A 24,167-nucleotide genomic window follows, 5' to 3' on the forward strand; every position below is an offset into this window, starting at 1 on the left:
CATTAACTTAGTTATAATTGATGTAATCTGCATTTGAATCTGTAGCTGCATGCATTTTAAATACATTGACCATATGAATGACCTAAAAAAGCATGACCACCCAATGCAACGGTTTATGACTATAGGTGACGTCGAAAATCCCATAAAATATTTATTGGGCACCCAACCCACACTGGCAACTTGTGTTTGTCTGCAACTGTTATTAGGTTGTTGAATTTATGACCTCTAGGATTTTTTTGCCTATTTTCTGCTGGACAGTTTCTAGAATCTAGAGGCTGCAATTTCTCCCAAATTTCAAGGCCTAGAATTTAGTTAGCGCGTTCAGCGGCCTGGCCAGACCCAAATCTGCAATTATTTTTACCTGATGGACTTATAAAATCCCTCAGGTAGTTGGCCTCTATTATTTGGCTAGACGGTGTTCTTACTAAGGTTCCAAGGCTTTCTCTCCACTATTATTAGATATATAGTTTTTTCTTTTATAATAGAGCAATGAGTGTAAGGGTCTGCAGTACAAAAATCCACTATAAGGAAAAAACACCTTGCCCTCTATTGTATGGAGCAATACAGGCTGATAAAGACATGAAATTCATTTAAAACTGAAACGCATTTTTACACGCAACCAAGTCATTAATATACTTTTTCAATTCTTTTAAAGGAACCTTGACCGTGACATTGCTTGCCAGGTTAATCTGATAACTGTATTAAATATGCAAATGGTATTAGTCCTGTTTATGTAGAAGTTTTCAACCAAAAAAAAAGTAGGTTGAGATTTTGTTATATGTTCTTCCTTGCAACCTAAGATCATCCAAAAATCCCTTCAGTTAAAATTGAGTTGAATGGTGATTATCATTCAATCAACTTGTGTATTATAATTATATACACTTAATTAGGTAGGTAAATAAACTTATTAATTTATGGTGCATAAGTGGACAGTTTTTCTTGAGATTGATCTTGAGAAGGCAAAAAAGGCCTTGATTTGAAGACTTGAAAAAATCGTAAAGAACCTACACATGTAAAAATTAGGCTGGATAAAGAAACAAAGTGGCATTGGATATTTAAGTATTGAACTTTTAAGGACTAAGGTGGTATTACATTTCACAGAAGAATATAGTTTAAATGACTGATTTGAGCGTACTCAACACTCACTGTCAAATGGTATACATCATGTATGATAAAAAATAGGTCAGTTGCCAGTTGTCATGTTAAAGGAATACATGAAGAATATGTTTAAAATAAAATATTAATAGAATACGATTATATAGTTGACAACGCACGTGACCGAGCCCCCACACGATATTTACACGTAAATACAACTTTGCAATCGTTGCGTAATATACGTGCAAGTGCAGGCGGGCGGTGTTGCCATTCATATTAAGCACATCACAGGCGCGTTATGATAATCCACGCTCAGCTGACTCGTCATTATCAGTTGAGTTGTAAAGTTTATGAGTTTGCAATGAATATGATTGACTACTGAAGTGTTGTTTGATCAATAGTTGTATTACATTCTAGAACCCAGTTGTTTATGAGAGATTTTTTGAAAATCATAGTGTTTACCTGAGAATTTTTTAGGTGTGGGAAAAATGTCATGATGGGGTCTAATGTTGAAGAAAATCTGGCAACAGTGTTGGAAAAGAAAAAAGAGGTCTTAGCTCCTAGAAAAGCGTAGAGCAGGCGAGCCCACTCCATCAATGCTCGTGTGCAAGTGCACGAACGTAACCGAACGGAGGTCGTTTGTATTCGAGCGAAACAAGCGAAATTCGACCCAAAGCACACGTCACATAGGGCTGTTGCCCAAACCGAACAACGGTACTCCCCGCACTTCGCCTTATCGTTGGTCCCTTGAATCAACCGTAGATTTTGGATTTAGGGTGATTCCTTTTTCAGTCGGATAGAGGCGTGCGGGTCGGTTGTATTGGTGAAGGCGGGCGAACTCTTTTTTGTTTATTTATTTTCCCACATTAGTGTTCACTAGGATTTAGTGTTTAGGAAACACCGTCAAGTGCTCTTTACACGCTCAGTGCATGAGACTGAAGTGATTACCTCGAATGTCACGTCAATTCTATTTAGGAAATTAGATATTGAACGTCCCTTTTTATATACATCAATTACACACTGCCTTTGTTGTATCATACAAGTACAGTTGTTATCTAGTTTTAAATGGTAAGTTCTTTTTTTTCTTAACCAAACATCTAGTATATAACCAAAGGTCAAACCAGAGCGGATGTTTAAATTAGAAGAAAACATCCGCCATTACGGCGATGACATATCTCACGTCATCCCTGTGATGTTGCTTCCGCAACTAGTGACGTCACGCACCATTAAATACCTTTGTGTATACACAACCTACTATAGAAAGCTATGCACGATGCATCTGTTGTGGTCCACCTACCATTCCTTCCAACGAAAGTCTATAAATGCGCACTATATCGAAATCATCATAACAAATAAACCATTTTTATCAACTAATGTGATAAATCTTTATCTGTCTGTAACCCTGACGGTTTTGACTCCAAAAATTGTTTATTTATGTTATTGGTACATTTCAATACAACACCAAATTGTTAGTCAAAATTTGTTTCCAACGTTTTTTAAATGAGAGGCTAGAGAACCTACAGTTGCGTAAACAAGATAACAAATTAGCTCAATCTGAATGCATTATGAATAATATATTTTTTGATGTTTGTTATGCTAGGTCAGGACTTCAGGTTATTTATACACAAATAAATAGTATCTATAAGCACCCAATTGTTGAAGATATGGCTCTTTTTTGAATTGTTTGTTGGATGAAGTTAATGATAATAGGTTATCTATAATAGTTGCATTGGACAGATAGAAATTGTTTTAAATACGTAAAATAACAAAACTAGCACATCAAAGAGACAAAAATGAGATAAGAAACTCAGTCAAATTGGGTTTTCCTGGGAATGTACAACAATCATTAATTTTGTGGTATAACACCTTTTTATTCTTTTATAATTATTCAGATTATCCACCAGAGTAAAAACGACTAATACACTCATCAAATGGTGAGGAAATCTAACTAACAGCATCAAAAAAACTTTGAGCAAAGAGAGAAAATAGCAAAATAACCACAACTATGTGATTATGTTTATACTAGGTCAGGGACAGACCTGAATAGTAATTGTAATGTAATGGGTTGGTTGAGTGAAATTTATCAAAAAGCATATGAGTTGATTGCAGTGTCCTGTAGGTGGTTGCAAATATTGTAATTCAATAGTTTGTGTGCTTAATAAGTTGTTGTGGTATTTTCCTGTAAATTTGCTTTTGTTCTGCTAAGAACAGTCACATTTTTTCATGCAAAATTATGATACTTAGTCTTATGAGACTAATATAAACGTTAAAATCACCATATCCTCCCATCTACAATAATGCCTAGTAATATAGTACACATTTTTATCTAACTGAAAACATAAACCTTGAATGTAAGTGATTGATGATAAGAGAAAACAACAGTAAACAGCGGTACTTTTATGTTGGCTGCACCTATTTGCACTACTAGAGTTCTGATTATTAAAAATTTCCATGCTCTAAATATATTGTCAATAATGTTAATTAGAACGTAGAGAAGATCATGGTGAATAAGCAGGTACCTACATAGTTCCAACAGGAGATTATTATCAGGTTATGAGCCCCTATGAAGTCGTGTACTGCTAATAGGCAATTATTCACCCTTTGCACACATGAATTTTTATTTTAATAATTAATTAATTTTAAAGGTGTTGGTGAAACTTTTGCATTTCATGTTGGTATGTTCTAATCACAAAATGTAAAAGGGTAGAGCATCAAACTGTTGCCTCTATCAAACAGTCCCACGTAGAACTCTGCTCCCAGACAGTAAAATTTCGGGGTTAGCACACGCTGGTTATAAAGGGGACGTTGTACTGTTATCATTGTGAATCGATATCGCCCGTCTAATTCAATGGAGGGGTTATTCACCCAGCTATCCTAAGTCTCCGATGCTGTTATTGTATAATGACTTTCGACAATGACCAATGCGGACTCTAGTATCCGCAACCCTACCACACGAATATTTTGCTTTGTCTGGACAAAACAAGGGAGAACTGTAGTTTGGTTTACTGTAAGTAAATAATTTACAGCAGAGCTAATTGTGCTGAAACTGCAACATTGTATGTCTAAGGCAACTTCTATAACATTGTGCTTGAGCACTGGCACACCTTCAGTCAAGGTTTTTCAACAAATAAAAAATTCTCGATTGGTCATTAGTTATGTGGTCGTTGCTTTTAATGACAAGAACCTAGGTCCAGTATTCTATTATTTATCATTCCAATGTAACTGAGCTATTATTCGAACTTGCCTTTAAGAACTAACAAACTGGGACGAGGAAATGCATTGTTCGCCATTTAAATTGCTTGACCTCCTTTGTTACTAACTGTTGCAAAAACCTTACCGCACTTAATGCAGTTTTACTTTTCTAGTAATGGTCTATTAAGACGTAATTGTGGTATTTCATTTAAAGCAATGGAAAAATGCACTCAAGATTGTAAAACAGCTTGAATTATATGCAAATTTAACTGGCCAACCGAATCTAACGCTATCTACTACCTACTTATAACATTTACAATACTTGCGTATGCCACTAATAACATTTGATTGATTTTATTGGGGATCACAAGAGAGAAAAATATCATCACAAATCAAACTCTGATATGCAATATTAAATAGTTCCAGTTTATCATACAACATACAAGTAATTCGGCCATTGACCTGTCTGGAGACGTATACAGAATACAGTTAGCTTATTCAGCGCATTGTAAGTGTATCCGTTGCGTTTTTTAAATAATATAGCCTTATCAAGAATTCCCACTATGAAATTGACGTCAACTAATTATTCATATTGGAGATAATCGAGAATCAATTTTATAGCGTCCATAGTTTTGTCTAACCCATAATTTCTGAAAGCATTGCTTATTCAGCAACTTGACCTTAAGTATTCAAAAATTCATAGGACAATGCATACATAATCAGATGGTTTTTGTATTGTTTGTGTTTTTTGATTTGATTGAAATATTGCTTAGAGCTGTTCAGTTATATTTTATCAGTCTGATGTTTTCTTGGCATATTTAGCCGAAAATAGGTGCCAGGAATGCATGAGATCCTCTCCAACGCAAGGACGTGCATTTAAATGTCAATGAACTGCGACGGTCGCGAGGTAGACTTAGTCATAAATTTAGAAACTTTTATTTTGTGATGGTTTTAGTTAAGCATGACATTTAAATTAGGGTTGTAGTTAAGTTTTTAGTGTTGTCGGGGTACTATACAACAATAAAGAAAATGTCTGCACCAGTTCTTAAAAAACAAACAAGGGTTTCGCCATCAGGGCTTTTTAAAATGAAATATGAGCTGTGTGGTATCTCGCAGCTGCTACTTAGGTCCTACCTGTAGGGGCACACAATAATTTATAGTAAATGTGTTTTGAAACTTACTATGTAGGCAGAAGTAGTTGCTACCACTGTAAGTGAAATGTTTTTGTATTAGACAACTTTAATTTGATTTCATCCAGAATAGTTCCCTAATTCTGACAAGAGAATAACAAAGAAGAAATAACAACCCAAGACATAGATAGTCGTTCGAGAATAGTTTGGACAGCAGGTAGCTGTGCGGTCATTGACTGGTTGCCAAGGTTATACTTCAGTCGTACCGATGCCATCCTATGTTCTTGCGTTTCGGTTTCGTCGACCACACCTCAGGCCAGTGCCCCTTGTTTGGAAGACCAGTCCCGTCACAATGCGTTTACATTTTTCGCGACCTTCCGCAATTATTTCTTCCCAAAACTGTACTAGTACACAAAACTTCTGGAAAACGTTTATCTCAAACATTCTGTTCAACCTAGTGGATTAGATTCCAAATAGAAAAAAAGAGATTTAAGTAGAAGATCTGGGTCTGAGTACTCAACAGGTAGTATCTTTTATGTAAGAAAAGGGAGTGATTATAAAGAGTTACCATGGTGGCAGCTGTTCAAACAGCTGACCCAATAAACCCATCTGCTTCCGCACATGCTTGCATGATAATATCGGAACCTGACCACACCATCATCATACAAGTTTCTCTTTTTTTTTTTTTTCGTAATTTGAACAGTTGCCTGATGTTATAGCCAGTTTGTCAATGTCTTGGTCCATGAAAAATCCAAGGAATACACCTTCCTTACAAATCAAGGGAATAGTAGGTTGTTACCGAGAAGTTGATTACCTAACTATCAAACAAGTAGAACTAACTGTATCCGAACATTCAGGAGCAACTTCATCCAGAAGTCATTAAACTTTTATAACCGTGGCGTATTACTCAGAGCTCATAGTACCGCATATCAAACAGCTGATTCAATCTTCCGGAAGTGGGGTCGGAACGACCGTAAGATTCACAACCTTGTTTTTGTAGTACTATTTGATGAATCACTTCTACGTATTTTTAGTACGGACTGACGACTAAGTAAAATTCCCAAAAATAAGTCTACAGGAAGCGTGGGCGAAATATACCACAAATGTCGCTATATGTATGAGCAATTTAAATACCAACTATGTGGTTTGTCCTAGACCAGGATTATCATTTATACTTGGACAATAAATGTACATACAGGGTGTCCCACGACGAAAGACATCGATTGATATTGGAAAAAGTATAAATAGGAGAGTTTTGAAAATTTGAAAAGATACTGATGTGGGCATGCCCAATCTAACTAAAATATTTTCATGATGGTTGCACTTCCGTTTATACCGGAACTCGATCACAACTTTCTTATTTTAAATAGAACACCCTATATATTATTACATATTTGGATTCCTCACAAAATTCTGACCAACTTTTGTGTACAATGCCTATCTCTAGCCGTTTTTGAAATATTTGATGTTTTTCCAAAAAAGTGACAGTTGCAACGCTCAACATATTTTTGTACTCTGTCAAAACCGTATTTCATTTTGCAATGAAAGTTTGGGTTATTGTAAATAAAAGATCGTTTTATTAAACTGAGGGTGCGTAATGAGTTATTTGTATACAGGGTCGTCAAAAAAAATCACAAATTTGCCACTAAAAAAAAATGAAAAATATCAAGTTTTTTAAATAGAAACCCACATTTTTTTTGACGGAATCATTTTGAGCTTTAAAAATTACTATACGTTTCAATTTACTTGCCAAACCAACCCATTTCGTTTTATTTGAGAATAAACATTTTTTATTATCAAAACTCCAGATTTCTTGAAAACTTCTCTCTCTAATTAAGTGTGGATTTATGTCACACCAGTAGTGTGAATTATGTCTATTGAATTTCCATTTTTAATGAATTAGGCCTCGTCGCTCTAAATAATATTATTCAAAAACAATTCTTCTCCATAGTGACTAGTCAGCAAAAACTCACTAAAAACCACTCTCTTCGGAAATTCAACCTCTTTTAAGTGTTGCACTAATTTAAATGAAAAAGGGTGAAATTTATGTTTCTTCAGAATCCTTTGAATTGAGCTTTTGGATATGCCTGATTCTACGGAAACTTGTCTTATTGACGAAGTTGGATTTGCAACAAAATATCCTAAAATTGCAATTTCTACATTTGTATTGTTAGGGATTGGTTTTGTCCCGTATTCTTAAAATTTTCAATTATTTGCTTCACAGCTTTTGGTGATGGCTTTGGTTTTTCTGGATAACGAGCGGCAAATACCTCACATGTTCTAGTCACAACTTTATCACATTCTCCGTAAATAATTAAGTTTTTCATTTTTTTTAGTGGCAAGTTTATGATTTTTTTTTGACCACCCTGTTTACAAATGGGTCATTACGCACCCTCAGTTTAATAAAACGATCCTTCATTTACAATAACCCAAAGTTTCATTGCAAAATGAAATACGGTTTTGACAGAGTACAAAAATATGTTAGGCGTTGCAACTGTCACTTTTTTGGAAAAACATCAAATATTTCGAAAACGGCTAGAGATAGGCATATGGCATTCTACACAAAAGTTGGTCAGAATTTTGTGAGGAATCCAAATATATAATAATATATAGGGTGTTCTATTTAAAATAAGAAAGTTGTGATCGACTTCCGGTATAAACAGAAGTGCAACCATCTTGAAAATATTTTAGTTAGATTGGGCATGCCGACATCAGTATCCTGCCAAATTTTCAAAACTCCTATTTATACTTGTTCCAAATCGATGTCTTTCGTTGTGGGACACCCTGTATGTATGAGCAATTTAAATTTTAAATACCAACTATGTTATTTGTCCTAGACCAGGATTATCATTTATACTTGGGCAATAAATGTACATATAAACAAAGGACACAACTGAATAATTAAGATATTTTTTCACAAGTCACCTTGATGCATTTGAAGTTAAAACTGTTAATATAATTTTTTCACCGAGACAAAAATCAACCCGAGACAGAGCTGTACAGAGTTATTAATGGTTTGCAACAAGTCATTGTTATACAAACGACGAACATACGATAACGCAATGTGTAAAAAATTAAAGCATTGTATGTGACTAAAGTTCATATTGATTGTTAACCACGGGTACTACCTTGAAAATATTTTGTATTTGGAAAGCCCACCCACGTGGAAACGTAATTTGTTACCATTCAAGCTTATTCACTCTACTAGGAAACGTTAATAGCGTAAACGTGGGCTTACCAAGAGAAATACAAAAAATTCACATGGCTGCGGTTTTAAGTGTGATTTTTAATCAACCAATTTGTTGTTCCGTGCATTCCCCTTTGCATTCAGTCCGGAAAGAACCACTTGGCAAGTAAAAGGGGAGGCAAAGGTATTACAAATGTGTGCGTTTACGTCGAAGATTGTATCTAAATGGGTAAGATTCTTGCAAATGTGTTTCAAGTGACACGCAACTTCTTGTGAAATTCTTGTATATGCTGGTTAAATGCTGTTTCAATAATACTCCTGTATACATAATCTTAATATTTTTTTTATTTGATTTCAGGTAAGTGAATCTACTTCCAGTAGTGGTAAGATCTTTTCATATTAAATTTAACCTATTTGGTAGTGGTGTCTTAACACTTTTTAATTAATACGTCGGTTGATTTGATGTTGTTAAAATTCAAATAAATGAGTTCATTATGTTTATAAACGTAATTGAAAAAATGCACAATATGCAACATCAAAGCAATTCACCTTATGGTATGGATACTCAAAATATTTAATTAAACAGACATTTTGATAAAGAGCAAATTTCAAAAAGCTTTTAGTATAGAATTTAATTCAATAATATGCAAAGTGCTCTTATTTATCTTCAACTGGTTGTTGCGACATTCAGAACCCACTCCATATGTAATTGAATAAATATTTCCAACCTCTTATAAGAACAAGAAGAATAAATAATTAGTGGTAAAAAGTGGAAGATATGAGCTGTCTTAAAAATATGTTAAGTGGGCTCATGTTGGGAACACTGCTATAGGTTTTACTATTAACAAATTAACAACAGGTTTCTGTAAGTACTCTTTTTATTTCATATTGACTGTAATTTACAAGAATTGAAATTATGTTAACCAAAATACAGCTAAGTAAGTAACACAAGTAAACTTAACTTATAAACATAGTAAACTGTTCAGAAATGGTAAATTTTCTTGATATTCCTTCAGGCATGTCCAAAAGTCATTTAACTGGTACTTCTAGAAAATATTTAAAAAATTTTAAACAATTTTCCTCAAATTAACTTGTATTTTATAATACCTCTAACTTATATGTCCAATCACCTAGTAGAAAGCATTCAGCAGCTCTGCTAGACGCCTGGACACTGCTTCAAGTACCTGAAATCATAGGAATAATTAAAAAGCCAATAAAATCATTCACTAAATATTTCTAAACATTCACTAGTGTCACCTACATTATAAAAAAAGACCTAGCATGAGTTAAACTAGGTTTCCCAGCTATGTAGGTACCTTTTTACTGTCGGGCATCTTCTAACACAAGGTTTCAAAGCACCAAAGTGATCAAGACTATGCCCATAACAAAAATAATGAGCTACAAACAGAAAACATACCTTAATTGTGTAGTTTTGTCCTGGTTCTGTTGCTGACTCTTGCCCGAAACCTGAAAAACCATTTTGAGTTAGTGTATGAATGCAAATTTCAAGGTAATACAAAAGCAGCGTAATAGTAAAATTGTAACCTTCAAAGATCAAGGTAAAGGCTATGAACGTAAGCCAAGTATCCACAAGGTGAAGGTAATTTTTTTTAGGGATGCATCCTATAACACAATGACATAACAATGTGTTTCCCTGCATCCCAAGCAAATTTTAGTGTTGGGCTCACGCACTTTTACTATATTTTAAGAACAATATAATAACAAAGAATGGCCCTTCTGAATTAAAATGATTGAATAATGTTGTTTAACTTACTTAATATCTGATATCCTAGTTTGTTCGTCGTTCGAGGGCATCAGGTAGTAAGTCAATTGTTTGCCTCCAGGATTTTCTCTGCTGCATTAAAGACATCTAAAAAATACATATTAAATGAAATAACTGCATTCAATTTAACTTATTGTTTTTTAAATCAATAATTATTGTAACTTTCAATACAGAAAACACCTAGAATAAGTGTTACTAAGTGTTTGGGGCTATGAAAGTACTTTTACTGTAGGGCATTTGCAATACACTTTGGGGCAGTGGAGACTCCAAAATGTTTGACAATGCCCTTTTATCAGAAAGAAACCTTAGTAATAGTAACACACCTTGTTTTGCTCATAGTTCTTTAGTAAAAACAGGAGTCCATTCAAATCCAATGCAAGTAAGGAATGTTCCTTTTTCTGTTGCATCCAAGATACCTAAAATATAACATATTAAATGAAATTATTTATATTATTATTTGGTAATTGTTTCATATAGTATTTTGAAACAGTTGTTAATGTAACTTTCAATAAAGAAAATACCTAGTATAAATGACTAGATTTTGGGGCTATGAAAGTAGGTGCTTTTACTGTTGGGCATTTGCAATACACATTGGAGCATTAAATCCTCCAAAATGTTTGACGATGCCCTTAAGCCTCAGATCGAAAAGTTAGTAATACAGACCTTTAAGTTTATATTTTTGTCAGACAGTTCTTTAGTGATGACGAATTGTGTTGAAATTTCCATTTGGATCTTTCTTGCAACCTAGAAAAGGAAAGTTATAATTATTTTTAAATTACTACATAATATATTTTCTTATTGTCATAGTAGGTAGTTAATGTAACTTTCAATCATGAAAATACCTAGTATAAATCTGACCAGGTTTTGGGGCTATGAAAGTACTTTTACTGTTGGGCATTTGCAAAGCACATCGGAGCAGTAATAACTCCAATATGTGTCAGGATGCCCTTATCAGAACGAAACAAATTATCCAGTTTTCACTTACTTTTTGGGAATTGTAAGTTCAAATCCAATGCAAGTAAGGAATGTTCCTTTTTCTGCTGCATCCAAGATACCTAAAATATACCACATATTAAATAAAATTGTTTTTATCATTATTTGGTATTACTTCATATAGTATTTTGGAACAGTTGTTAATGTAACTTTCAATAATGAAAATACCTAGTATAAATCTGACTAGGTTTTGGGGCTATGAAAGTACTCTTACTGTTGGGCATTTGCAAAGCACATTGGAGCAGTAACAACTCCAATTTGTGTCAGGATGCCCTTATCAGAATGAAACAAATTATCCAGTTTTCACTTACTTTTTGGGAATTGCAAGTTCAAATCCAATCCAAGTTAGGAACATTCCTTTTTCTGCTGCATCCAAGATACCTAAAATATATCACATATTAAATGAAATTGTTTTTATTATTATTTGGTATTGCTTCATATAGTATTTTGGTACAGTTGTTAATGTAACTTTCAATAATGAAAATACCTAGTATAAATCTGACTAGGTTTTGAGGCTATGAAAGTACTTTTACTGTTGGGCATTTGCAAAGCACATTGGAGCAGTAATAACTCCAATATGTGTCAGGATGCCCTTATCAGAATGAAACATCAGTAATACACACCTTTATTTTTATATTCCTCTCCAGACTAACCTTACATTGGTCCTAAAGACATTGTTCTTGTATTTTAACATCTCTAGCTTGAAACCTAAAAAAAAGCATTTTAATTGTCTCTTCTTTCTTAATTCACTTATACAAATTAAAGTGAACTGTCACCTTTAAATATCAAGATAAAGGCTATGAAGATGAGCAAAATATCCACAAGGTAAAGGTACTTTTTATAGGGATGCATTAAGTAACACAATGATATTGCAACATCACAGTGTTTGCCTGCACCCCAAGAAATTATCCAGTTTTTCACTTACTTTTTGGGAATTGCAAGTTCAAATTCAATCCAAGTAAGGAATGCGCCTCTTTCTGCTGCATCCAAGATACCTAAAATATACCACATATTAAATAAAATTGTTTTTATCATTATTTGGTATTACTTCATATAGTATTTTGGAACAGTTGTTAATGTAACTTTCAATAATGAAAATACCTAGTATAAATCTGACTAGGTTTTGGGGCTATGAAAGTACTCTTACTGTTGGGCATTTGCAAAGCACATTGGAGCAGTAATAACTCCAATATGTGTCAGGATGCCCTTATCAGAATGACACATCAGTAATACACACCTTTATTTTTATTTTCTTCTCCAGACTAACCTTACATTGGTCCTAAAGACATTGTTCTTGTATTTTAACATCTCTAGCTTGAAACCTAAAAAAAAGCATTTTAATTGTCTCTTCTTTCTTAATTCACTTATACAAATTAAAGTGAACTGTCACCTTTAAATATCAAGATAAAGACTATGAAGATGAGCCAAATATCCACAAGGTAAAGGTACTTTTTTTAGGGATGCATTATGTAACACAATGATATTGCAACATCACAGTGTTTGCCTGCAGCCCAAGAAATTATCTAGTTTTCACTTACTTTTTGGGAATTGCAAGTTCAAATCCAATCCAAGTTAGGAATGTTCCTTTTTCTGCTGCATCCAAGATACCTAAAATATATCACATATTAAATTAAATTGTTTTTATTATTATTTGGTAATTGCTTCATATAGTATTTTGGAACAGTTGTTAATGTAACTTTCAATAAAGAAAATACCTAGTATAAATGACTAGGTTTTGGGGCTATAAAAGTAGGTACTTTTACTGTTGGGCATTTGCAATACACATTGGAGCATTAAATCCTCCAAAATATTTGATGATGCCCTTCTCAGAGCTAAAAGTTAGTAATACACACCATTAAGTTTATATTTTTGTCAGACAGTTCTTTAGTGACGACGAATTGTGTTGACATTTCCATTTAGATCTCTCTTGGAACCTAGAAAAGGAAATAGTTATAATTATTTTTAAATTGATACATAATATATTTTCTTATTGTCATAGTAGTTAATGTCACTTTCAAACAAGAAAATACCTAGTATGAGTATGACTAGGTTTTGAGGCTATAAAAGTACTTTTACTTTTGGGCATTTGCGAAGCACATTGGAGCAGTAATAACCCCAATATGTGTCAGGATGCCCTTATCAGAATGAAACATTAGTAATACACACCTTTATTTTTATATTCCTCTCCAGACTAACCTTACATTGGTCCTAAAGACATTGTTCTTGTATTTTAACATCTCTAGCTTGAAACCTAAAAAAAAATCATTTTAATTGTCTCTTCTGGGTTAATTCACTTATAAAAATAAATATCAAGATAAAGGCTATGAAGATGAGCCAAATATCCACAAGGTAAAGGTACTTTTTTTAGGGATGCATTATGTAACACAAATAATTATGTAACACACAATGTAACACACAAACGATATTGCAACATCACAGTGTTATTATACCGTTTTCACTTACTTTTTGGGAATTGCATCCCTCTGGTTCTTGTTATTGAAGGCAGGCAGTAATTCACTTTCTTTTGGTTTTAATATAAAAAAATCCTGAAAATACATAAAGTTAGCAAAAGTAAATTTTGGGTTATACAGTAACTGTTACTTTCAAATGCCAAGATACCTGCCTTCATATTTAGCCAGATATCAATAGTATGAAAATATTTGCTTTGGGGTTGTTTAGTAACTACAGTGAATGATAAACACTGTAGTATACCCTAGAACCCAAGGAAAGTGTATATGTGCAGTCCAACTTACATTAAGAACATTTTTACTATTGGCCTTGCTTGGTTAGACATCTCAAATTGCTTTGGGAAATATCTGGAGTTAATACAAGTGGGATTCTATCCTATTAACAAATCTGCAAAACAAATTTAACTTCATTAACCAAAAACAACAGTTTTGAGACAATATTCAATAAATGTCTGGTTGTTTAGCATGTACACCAATATGAAATGAACTGGACACACGTAGTTAGAACCAAATTTTAATGTTGGGCTCGCCATCTTTACTATATTTTTAGCACAATATAATAAAAACACAAGAGCCCTAAACAATATGTTGAGTACACTAACCTTCCTTCCTTGACACATTTAGGGTTGATTTGTCACTGAAGAACTTTCTGAACTACTTCCATATTATCCTTTCTGTCAGTTTCAGTCCCTGTAAAAATAATAGGACATATTAAACACAATTCTAATTTATCATTTAGTAGTTCTTGTAACTTTTAGAGGAAGAAATGCTTAGTATGAGTATAAACTAAGATTCAAAGTAATAAAAGTAATTTTACTGTTGGGCTTCTTCATATACATTTTGGTTTTAAGAACTCCAAAAGGTTTCGTCACTGCCCGTAACAGAAACAAAATGTCATTATGGTTTAACTTACCGTTCCTTTTTGTGCAAATGCCAGTGTGGTAATTTTTCTGAAAAATATAAAAATATGTTTAATAAAACAGTATTAATCAAGATTAAAGTAACACTAATTGTTTGCTTCTACAGTATTGTATACCAATAAGGAATTCATTGGCAACACGTAGTTAGAAGCAAAATTTACTGTTGGGCTCTTGCACCTTTACTATATTTTTGACAACAATATAATAAGAACACCAGAGCCCTCAAAATTGTTGGTTAAGAGTATACACACCTATATTTTTTAACGACCAGACATCCACCAATTTGTTTACTGATAAACCTGAAAAACAGTATTTTATTAAAGTCAGTTTTAGATTGTACATTAATAATGAATAATACAAGTGTAACTTTCAAACTCAAGATAACTGTCTTGGTATTTAGCCAGATATCAATAGCATGAAAGTGTTTACTTTTGGGTTGTTTAGTAACTTCAGTGAATATCAAACACTGCAGTATACCCTTGAACCCACCAAAACTTACTAAAGCTTAACTTACTTAATTTTTTCAACATTCCTATATTGGTGTCTGGTGTGGGCAGATTTCCTGTAAAATATATGTATTTAATAAAAATGTTAATAAGAAATGAAATTTAATAAAGCAAAATTGTAACCTTTATTTTGGAGGTATTAACTTTGAATTGAAGCTAATTACCTGTAGCATTAAAGGTCCTTACACTTTTCGGCCAGATGGTACACATTGGATATTACACACCAATGTGTCTTGCTTTGACCCAATTGATGAAGTAGAAAACAACATACCTGACCAAAATTCACTTTAATTCCTCCTATGGACTGCCTCTGATAACTTCCAAGTCTAAAAAAATAAAATACATTAATTTTCAGTGAAGTTATGAATACTATGTTGATTTATCACTTGTAGTTAATGTAACTTTCCTTAGAAGAAATACTCAGCATGAGTTAGTGTAACTGGTATTCGGAGTGTTGAAAGTAGTCTTACTCTTGGGCATTTTGTAAACACACTGTGGTTTAAAAACACCAAAATGTGGCAGAACTGCCCTTATATCAGAAAAATGTTATGATTAACTTACCTAATTTTTCACCTGTGTGTCCTGCCAGTGTCGTAGTTTTCCTGCAAATTTAATTCATTTAAGTGTTAAAAAACCACAAAAATAACATTAAAAAATTATTAAATGTCTGCTTCTATAGTATTGTAACCAATTAAAGATTCATTGGCAACACGTAGTTAGAAGTACAATTTGATGTAGGGCTCACGCACCTTTACTATATTTTTGACAACAATATAATAAGAACACCAGAGCCCTCAAAAATGTTACTGATAAACCTGAAAAATAGTATTTTATTAAAGTCAGTTTTAGATTGTACATTAGTAATGAATAATACAATTGTAACTTTCAAATTCAAGATATCTGTCTTGGTATTTAGCCAGATATCAATAGCATGAAAGTGTTTACTTTTGGGTTGTTTAGTAACTTCAGTGAATATCAAACACTGCAGTATACCCTTGAACCCATCAAAACCTACTATAGCTCAACTTACTTAATTTTTTATCATTCCTTTGTTGGTGTCTGGTGTGTGCAGATTTCCTGAAAAATGAATGTATTTAGTAAAAATATTAACAAATGAAATTTAATAAAGCAAAATTGTAACCTTTATTTTGGAGGTATCAGCTTTTAATTGAAGCTAATTACCTGTAGCATTAAAGGTCCTTACACTTTTGGGCCAGATGGTACACATTGGATATTACACACCAATGTGTCTTGCTTGACCCAATTGATGAAGTAGAAAACAACATACCTGACCAAAATCCACTTTAAAGTGCAATTCACTTTAATTCATCCTATGGACTGCCTCTGATAACTTCTAAGTCTAAAAAAAATAAAAATACATTAATTTTCAGTGAAGTTACGAATACTATGTTGATTTATCACTTGTAGTTAATGTAACTTTCCTTAGAAGAAATACCCAGCATGAGTTAGTGTAACTGGTATTCAGAGTGTTGAAAGTAGTCTTACTCTTGGGCATTTTGTAAACACACTGTGGTTTAAAGACACCAAAATGTGGCAGAACTGCCCATATATCAGAAAAATGTTATGATTAACTTACCTAATTTTTCACCTGTGTCCTCCCAGTGTGGTAGTTTTCCTGCAAATTTAATTCATTTAAATGTTAAAAAACCACAAAAATAATAATTATATAAATAAATATTAAAAAATTATTAAATGTCTGCTTCTATAGTATTGTAACCAATTAAAGATTCATTGGCAACACGTAGTTAGAAGTACAATTTGATGTAGGGCTCACGCACCTTTACTATATTTTTGACAACAATATAATAAGAACACCAGAGCCCTCAAAAATGTTGGTTAATGTATACACACCTATATTTTTTAACGACCTGACATCCACCAATTTGTACACTTGGAAATGTTACTGATAAACCTGAAAAATAGTATTTTATTAAAGTCAGTTTTAGATTGTACATTAGTAATGAATATTACAAGTGTAACTCAAATTCAAGATAACTGTCTTGGTATTTAGGATATTACACACCAATGTGTCTTGTTTTGACCCAATTACCCAATACCATGATATCAATATCATGAAAGTGCTTTTTGCTCCTGGGGTGTTTAATAACTTCAGTGAATAATGAACACTGTAATATGGAACCCAATGGAAGTTAATTATTGTATAACTTACTTCAGTTTTCTAATTCTGGTGTATATGTCTGGTTGCTGGAGATATACCTGCAAAATTTGTTTATTAAAAAAAAATTAAAGAAAATCTAATGGATTGTATTATAGTATCTACTGTAACTTTCAGTTAAAAAAACACCTAGTATAAACAAAAACTAAGTTTCCCACTATGAAAGTCGTTGCTGTTGGACATTTTGGTGTACACTGTGGATTTTGACTCCAAAATGTTTGAGACTATGCCCATATTAGGAAAGCAGTTGCTATGGTTGAACTTACTCAATATTCCTCTCTATCCAATCAGTGTCATTCCTGCAAAATTAATAAATACAATTAACCAAAATATATTTAAAAAAAAGTAATAAGACTGTATTAAGGAATTAAATGTTGGTTACAACATTTGCTGAAAACCAATAATGTTGGGCTCACCTAATTTACTGTATTTAAAGTACAATACAATAAAGATGAATGGCCCTACCAGGATTAAACTTTGTAAGGTAACTGAAATTAATTTACCTAACTTGTGTTAATCATTCCCATCTCTCTCACTGACTTAGTTTTCCTGTAAATTAAGTTATTTATTAGGTAATGAATATTAGAGGAAAAGAGAGTTCAAAACTGTCTGGTTCTGTCGAATGTTTACCAATACAAAATCATTTGGAACATGTAGTGGAAACCAAATTTTAATGTTGGGCTCACTATCTTTACTATGTATTTAGCACAACATAATAAAAACACAAGAGCCCTAACAAATACATAATTAATATTATATTATTACCGTATGTTTCTTGACAACTTGGCTGTTATGTTTGTATGTGACTGTGTGGTGTATGGAGATTTCCTGCAAAATTAATTTAGTTAATAAAAAACTACATGATGGATAGGGTTTGTATTCAAATATTTTTTGATTATTGTATACAATCATATTTGCCGAACACTTTGCAGTTTTTGAACGAAAGGGAAGACTTTAAAAATACTTACCCAACGAACAAAAACTGGTAAGTGCAGAGCATACTGGTGCTTCTCTCTAGAAACTGTAAACTAATGTAAATAAAGACAACAAGTGAAATATCTTGTTGTTGCTTTGTTCTTACCTAACATTCCCATTCTCATCTGTGTTTGTCACTGTCGTAGCTTTCCTGCAAATTAAGTTATTTAGTAACAAATTCATATTAAAAAAAAGGTTAACAAATGTCTGGTTCTGTCGAGTGTATACCAATACGAAACATTTGGAACACGTAGTGGGAACCAAATTTTAATGTTGGGCTCATGCACTTTTACTATACTTTTAAGTACAATATAATAAAAAAGAATGGCCCTTCTTGGATTTTAACAGCTCAGTAGTACTACTACTATTTTTAAATTACCTTTGTTTTCCAAATCTCAGCTTCTGGTTGGTTCTTCGACTGGTTCTACTACTGCTGCATCAATGAAATCTGGAAAATAAACACACATCTTTAAATTACCTTCACGTTGTAACCTTTAAATTTCAAGATAATTAATATAACTGTTGAAAAATGTCTGGTTCTAATGAATGTGTACCAATACGAAATGAATGGGACACATGTAGTGGAAACCAATTTTTAATGTTGGGCTTGCCATCGTTACTATATTTTTAGTACAATATAATAAAAACAAAAGCCCTCACATCAAGTTTTTCACTCTTCGGATACTATTTACAACGTACCTCTACTAAACATCCAATTTTTTTGTCTGAAGTGCCGCTGTTCAGCTTCTATGCCTAAAAAATACAGAATACTTAATTGTTCTTAGTAACCTTTCTCAGCTTTTCCAATGATGCTATTTAATACTCTTCCATTTGGAACAACTTCTCGGTAAACTTAAGCCTGAAATTTAAATATTAAGAAGTTACAAGACATATGTAACAAAGATGTTCAAATGGAATTTCAAAATTCTTAACACTTAAGTTAAATAGGTATAGTTCAACTTACTAGTTTTTTTTAACAAATCCCAGATTGATTCTGTCAGGCTCTGTTAAATGTGTGGTCATTTTCCTGTAAAATAATTTATTTTAATAACAAGAAAACATCATAGGAAGTTTAACTGTTTGATTCCAAAGTACTGAACTACCAATATAAAATTAATTGGCTTCATGTAATTAAAATAAATTTTAATGTTGGGCTCATTGGCTTTACTATATTATGATAACAATATAATAAATTTAGAGTGGCCCTTAAAAAATGACGGTTTAAAATATTTTATCCATACATACCTACATGTGTTTTGCTGGTAAGTCTTGAATGTCATCATATGTTAAAGTGTTCTGAAGTACTAACGTTACTTCTTAGCATTATTATCATGGTTGACTATACAACATCTGAAACAAACCAATTTAATGTAAAATAATAAGCAGATACTTAGTGCGCCCTTATGGCTTCATCAATGTCATCCAATTCCGTACATGAATTCAATAATCTTTCATAAAGTGACTGATTCGCCACCCAGATTTAAATGACAAGCTTATCAAATTGATGTTTTCAGCCAAAGTCTGAGATATAAACCGGATAGGACAGTCCTGTTTCAAATTCCAGTACTATGCTAAACGGCTACAATCTATGTTCTTCACATTGAGTGAACAATAGAGAAAAACCAAATAAAATATACATATGGAGCGACAGGATATCTTTATTTTTATAGTTGTTGTGTCCAGTGATAGAAGTGAAGATCTGAGTGTAATAGTTTATTTAAAATCAAATACTACACTCAAACATCCAAGTCCACCACCAGTAAAAGTCTCTGTAGTCTAGTTGTATGGGCTCACCCTGTATATATTCTGAAAAACTTAAAAAAATTCAACTTGTTAATGTAATTATACACTTCAATGTTTTATTATGTAAATACACCATAATGTCCAAAGATGTTAATTAATACTCTCCCACTTTGGACTGAAACACCAACAGATTAGTCACTGGTGGTGTCCCAGCCCAGAATGGCAGACGTATTAACTGAAGTTTTCAACCTGAAATCTAAACATTAATAGAAACATTTTTCCAAATCGTCGAACTCATTTGCAGAAACTGAAGTCGATCAGGACAGTATTGTTTCAAATTCCAGCACTGTACTGAACGGCTCCGATCACTACCAATTGCTATGTTCTTCACATTGAGTGAACAATAAAGAAAATATACATATCAAAACAAAATGTTTGAGACTATGCCCATATTAGGAAAGCAGTTGCTATGGTTGAACTTACTCAATATTCCTCTATATCCAATCAGTGTCATTCCTGCAAAATTAATAAATATAATTAACCAAAATATATTTAAAAAAAAGTAATAAGACAGTATTAAGGAATTAAATGTTGGTTCTGAAGAATGTCACCAAAATGAGATAATTTGGCAACAAGTGCTGAAAACCAATAATGTTGGGCTCACCTAATTTACTGTATTTAAAGTACAATACAATAAAGATGAATGGCCCTACCAGGATTAAACTTTGTAAGGTAACTGAAATTAATTTACCTAACTTGTGTTAATCATTCCCATCTCTCTCACTGACTTAGTTTTCCTGTAAATTAAGTTATTTATTAGGTAATGAATATTAGAGGAAAAGAGAGTTCAAAAACTGTCTGGTTCTGTCGAATGTTTACCAATACCAGTACACCACCAGTAAAAGTCTCTGTAGTCTAGTTGTATAGGCTCACCCTGTATATATTCTGAAAAACTTAAAAAAATTCAACTTGTTAATGTAATTATACACTTCAATGTTTTATTATGTAAATACACCATAATGTCCAAAGATGTTAATTAATACTCTCCCACTTTGGACTGAAACACCAACAGATTAGTCACTGGTGGTGTCCCAGCCCAGAATGGCAGACATATTAACTGAAGTTTTCAACCTGAAATCTAAACATTAATGAAAACACATTTTTCCAAATCGTCGAACTCATTTGCAGAAAGTGAAACCGATCAGGACAGTATTGTTTCAAATTCCAGCACTGTACTGAACGGCTCCGATCACTACCAATTGCTATGTACTACCAATTGCTATGTTCTTCACATTGAGTGAACATTGTGAACAATAAAGAAAAACTAAATAAAATATACATATCAACACAGTTTTTGACTGACAGAACATCTTTATTCTTATAGTCATTGTGTCCAGTGGTAGAAGTGAAGGTCTAAGTGCAATAGTTTATCTAAAATCAACGATTGCACTAAGACCATCTAAGTCCACCACCAGTAAAATTCTCTGCAGTTTAGTTGTATGAGCCCACCCTGTATATATTCTGCAAAACTTAAAAAAGTTCAACTTGTTAATGTAACTACCATATACACTTCAATGTTTTATTATGTAAATACACCATAATGTCCAACGATGTTAATTAATACTCTCCCACTTTGGACTGAAACACCAACAGATTAGTCACTGGTGGTGTCCCAGCCCAGAATGGCAGACGTATTAACTGAAGTTTTCAACCTGAAATCTAAACAGTAGTAGAAACATTTTTCCAAAGCGTCGTACTCATTGGCAGAAACTGAAACCGATCAGGATAGTATTGTTTCAAATTCCAGCACTGTACTGAACGGCTTCGATCACTACCAATTGCTATGTTCTTCACGTTGAGTGAACAATAAAGAAAAACTAAATAAAATATACATATCAAAACAGTTTTTGACTGACAGAACATCTTTATTCTTATAGTCGTTGTGTCCAGTGGTAGAAGTGAAGGTCTAAGTGCAATAGTTTATCTAAAATCAACTATTGCACTAAGACCACCTAAGTCCACCACCAGTAAAATTCTCTGTAGTTTAGTTGTATGGGCCCACCCTGTAAGGTCTAAGACTAAAATTTTAACTTAATAATAATAATACCTCATGCAAGTCGTACTGATTGGCAGAAAGCAAAACAGAATGGAGTAGTACTGTTTCAAATTCCAATGCTACTCTAAACGAGTCCACTTAGGAGTGAAAAATCACCAGATCACTGCTGGTAATCCAATCTTAAATGGCAGACGTATTAACCCGAAGTTTTAAAGCTGAAACATCGTAAAATGGTTAATTATATATGTTAACTTTGTAGTTCAGCACTGCTTAATATACCTCAAGTAATATTAAAAATTAAGAATACTGAGTGTTCCCCCAATCGTCGTACTCATTGGCAGTGTTGTTTCAAATTCAAACACTATAACATCCATGTCATATTCAAGTGTTTGGCCAGTATAGTAACTTTCCTAAAAGCATAATAATTTATTAATTCAATAAAAAAGTGTAAAAAATCAATACAATACATAGAACATTATATGAATTAAGAAATGTCTGCTTCTTTAGTATAGTATACCAATATGAGATTAATTGGCTACACGTAGGGTGAAGCAAATTTCGATATTGGGCTCACGCACCTTTACAGCCCTAAAAAGTAGAGATTTTTTTTTATTTATTATTTAGTAAGATATACAAACCTTATGTATTTTGAGATTGGAGTGATTCTGATTCTTTTTGGTATTCTTTTCTTGCAAAAATACACCTGAAAATATATAAAGTTAAAACCTGTCACATGTAAAATTAAAAATAATTTATCGTCATAGTTTAACTAACCTAACTGGTCAACATCCCCATCTCATCAGTGTGTATCTGTCACTGTGTCACATTCCTGCAAAAATTAATTCATTTTTCATTAAATCTTATAGAAAAATAGTTTTAAAAATTGTCTGGTTTTATCGAATGCATACCAATAGGAAGTCAATTGGACACACGTCGTTGAAACCAAATTTTAATGTTGGGCTCACTATCTTTACTATGTATTTAGCACAACATAATAAAAACACAAGAGCCCTAACAAATATATAATTAATATTATATTTTTACCTTATGTTTCTTGACAACTTGGCTATTATGTTCCTATGTGACTGTGTGGTGTATGGAGATTTCCTGCAAAATTAATTTAGTTAATAAAAAACTACATGATAAATAGTGTTTGTATTCAAATATATGTATCATATTTGCTGAACACTTTGCGGTTGTTGGACGAAAGGGAAGACTTTAAAAACACTTAACGAACCAAACTGGTAAGTGCAGAGTATACTGGTGCTTCTCTCTAGAAACTGTACAGTAATGTAAATAAAGACAACAAGTGAATTAACAAAAGCAGTTTTTAGTCATCGATGATAGTTGCTGAACACTATGCGATTTTAAGACGTACCAGATACCTTAACGATACTATGGTCCGCCAAAAAACCGTAAACTGTACTGCCACTTTCCACACAAATTTCAAGCTGAACACTCTCACGGTTTTAAGGGAGTACAAAGGAAAAAAATACTTTGAATCAGATGCAGGATGTTTCAGGTTTTAATACATGAACTTAAAACCTTTGCAATGAATACTCAATTTGGTGATGTTTATTTGCTGTACACCATCACGATTTTAGGGCGTAAGTTAAGACTTCAAAAATACTTAACTACGCCAAAAAACCGTAAAATGCACAGCTTCGCCACTTTTCAAAGTAATGCAGGATGTTTGAGGTTTTAATACATGAACTTAAAACCTTTGCAATGAATACTCAATTTGGTGATGTTTATTTGCTGCACACCATCACGATCTTAGAGCGTAGGTTAAGACTTCAAAAATACTTAACTACGCCAAAAAATCGTAAAATGCACAGCACTGTCGCTGTTCGTTAGGGTTTCCTGAAAACAAATGTTTATCGCTAAGTTGATATACCACATTATTGGTGATGTATATTTGC

At 32.9% G+C, this 24,167-nt stretch overlaps 1 protein-coding gene and 1 long non-coding RNA gene across 16 annotated transcripts in view; one reads left to right on the plus strand and one right to left on the minus strand.

The window, feature by feature from the left end:
- Positions 1-24,167, plus strand: part of Utx (Utx histone demethylase) — a 37,827-nt gene that overhangs the window by 1,469 nt on the left and 12,191 nt on the right. Inside the window, exons 1-2 of one of the 4 annotated variants that reach the window (XM_081994555.1) lie at positions 1,694-2,163; positions 8,963-8,987. The exons of 1 other annotated variant lie outside the window; for it this stretch is intronic. The gene's annotated coding sequence lies outside the window, so the exon portion shown is untranslated. Of the gene's footprint in view, positions 1-1,693; positions 2,164-8,706; positions 8,834-8,962; positions 8,988-24,167 lie in introns of those variants that run through there. 2 more of the 4 variants (XM_081994554.1, XM_081994556.1) reach the window with 2 other exon arrangements.
- LOC145739158 (uncharacterized) lies at positions 9,465-19,636 on the minus strand. Of its 12 annotated transcripts, none has more exons than XR_014180915.1 (31): positions 19,411-19,635; positions 19,146-19,305; positions 18,826-18,894; positions 18,553-18,597; positions 18,237-18,299; positions 17,975-18,020; positions 17,738-17,770; positions 17,466-17,512; positions 17,147-17,207; positions 15,836-15,876; positions 15,546-15,600; positions 15,283-15,330; positions 15,020-15,067; positions 14,762-14,798; positions 14,451-14,538; positions 14,134-14,236; positions 13,844-13,926; positions 13,547-13,631; positions 13,234-13,314; positions 12,919-12,988; positions 12,648-12,702; positions 12,306-12,375; positions 12,004-12,088; positions 11,692-11,761; positions 11,373-11,442; positions 11,051-11,131; positions 10,711-10,803; positions 10,379-10,474; positions 10,022-10,071; positions 9,712-9,788; positions 9,465-9,650 (listed from the first exon to the last, which is right to left on the minus strand). It is a non-coding gene; the product is annotated as an uncharacterized LOC145739158 (long non-coding RNA). The 12 variants fall into 12 exon arrangements; XR_014180907.1 differs by having other exon boundaries at positions 12,618-12,702; XR_014180912.1 differs by having other exon boundaries at positions 9,712-9,783; positions 10,018-10,071; positions 12,618-12,702.

This window comes from Ips typographus, linkage group LG16 (genome assembly GCF_016097725.1).
Source record: "Ips typographus isolate SLU linkage group LG16, UJ_Ityp_2.0, whole genome shotgun sequence".
Classification (NCBI taxonomy): domain Eukaryota; kingdom Metazoa; phylum Arthropoda; class Insecta; order Coleoptera; family Curculionidae; genus Ips; species Ips typographus.